The sequence below is a fragment of the Chrysochloris asiatica genome, unplaced genomic scaffold, assembly GCF_000296735.1.
Source record: "Chrysochloris asiatica unplaced genomic scaffold, ChrAsi1.0 scaffold00523, whole genome shotgun sequence".
Lineage (NCBI taxonomy): Eukaryota > Metazoa > Chordata > Mammalia > Afrosoricida > Chrysochloridae > Chrysochloris > Chrysochloris asiatica.
The window spans coordinates 284126-286173 of NW_006409041.1; positions in this window are offsets into that span (position 1 = coordinate 284126).

The window sequence follows — 2048 nt, forward strand, 5'->3', positions numbered from 1 at the left end:
GCTAGATACAGCTAAATTTCCAACACATTCTTCCTGATTGGAAGCAACTCAACATGGTAAAAAACAGTTGCAAATATCTATTAATAATTAGAATATGGAAAGAGTATGAAGTATGTATATAGGAAAAAATGAAAATCATCTAAAATGAAAATGGGATGCATCAAGATTGATAACTTATACAACCGTGAGTTGAAAAGGATTAGTATCAGCCATTTTGAATCAGACAATCCTATAATTTACTATACTAAGAAAGACAAATTAAATATAAATGGTGTATCAATTATTGTGAATATCAGCATTTTAAGATCAGTGTTGAAGTACAATACTGTCTCTAGCAAGATAATATTCTTACCTCTAAAAGGAAGACCTCACCACTCATCTGTCAGTTTGTCGTACTGCAGTGGCTTGCATGATGCTGTGATGTTGGAAGCTATTCCACTGGTATTTTATCTATCAGCAGGTTAAACCATGGTGGAGAGGTTTGAGCTGAGTTTCCAGATTAAAACAGGCAAGGAATAAGGAAAGGCTGTGGTTAGTGACCATATTCTATAATGAATCCATTTATATTTGCAGAAACTTGTTGAATCAATCCCATCTGGGTTTATTTTTAAGAGAAATGTTGATTTAAAAAAACAATGATATATCACTACCCAATGTCATTCATTTTCGATTTGTAAGTTTAGGGTTTGTTTATCTTATGATTATTCTTATTAAAAATGACCAATAATAATTCATTTCTGTTCATTAGGGAACTGTATTTACATGTTTCATTTCATTTTGACAACTTCCAAATTTTGTTGATTCTTACTTTATATATGCCATGTTCCAATTATTGTGATTTGCAGCTCTCTCTTCTCTTTTTGAATACTGTAACATGAGCAAATGAAGATTCAGAAAGCTTTAATCCAATTTATTAAGGTTGACTCTACTTTCAGGAGTCAATTCTTCTACACTTTTATTTTGAATGATTTTTTTTTTTTTTTTTTGCATGAGGGACTCATCTGTTGGCACTGTTTCAAACAATTCCACTGCTATCCATAAGACTTTCTCTGTCCAATTTATTTTTGAGAAGTAGATGCAAGATCTTTCTTCCTAGTCTGTTATAGTCCAGAATCCTAGAGAAAGTATCCACCGTGGATTACCCTGATGGTACTTTAAATGCTTGTGACATGGCTTCTAGCATCATAACAACATGCAATTAATCATAGTACAAAAACCTAACAAATGAGTGATGATCTGTAGAGGATCTTCAAAATATTCATGTAAGTCCAGAAAAAAAAGTACAGCATAGGCAAAAACAAATAATAGACTCACTAAATAAGGTTTTCTGTGTTGAAGACTCTAATTAGACATTATTCCATGGGTATGAGCAGCGAGGTAGCATTAGAACTGCATGTGGAACTCCATTAACCTTCAAACAGTCTTTGAAAGCTCTGTTGGATTCTATTTGTCACAGTGAAATCATTTTATTTGAGCACAACTTTATTTTTTGGATTCAAAGAATAAAGTGTCTGTGATCTCCAATCATCTTTAAAGGGCTTGATACTTTCTTGAATTTATTAGCTTTAGACTTTTTCAAAACTACAGTTCTTCAATTAATTATTGAATTGATTTATCTTTTATGTTTGTTGCTGATATGCCACTATTAATAATTTATAACAATTGTGCACATGACTGACCATTTTTACAATAGTCACATATGATTATCAATTTTATTTTTTATAATAAAAATATTTGTATACATCAATTATTGGCAAGAATCAGTCAAAGTCTTAAGTAGATGTCCAGCCCCAGTAGTTTATAATATTCAAGAGTGATCTTTCAGATATTAATTAAATTCAATGGCATAAACTTATTCTACTACTAGAAAGGTTTGCTGCTGTTGTTAGTTGCCATACAGCTGATTCTGACTCATAGCAACAGAACAAAACACTGCCAGGTCCTGCACCATTCAAACAACCATTGCTATGTTTGATCCAATTTTTGCTATCACTTTGCCAATCCATACCATTGGGTGTCTTAGTCTTTCTCACTGACACTCCACTTTA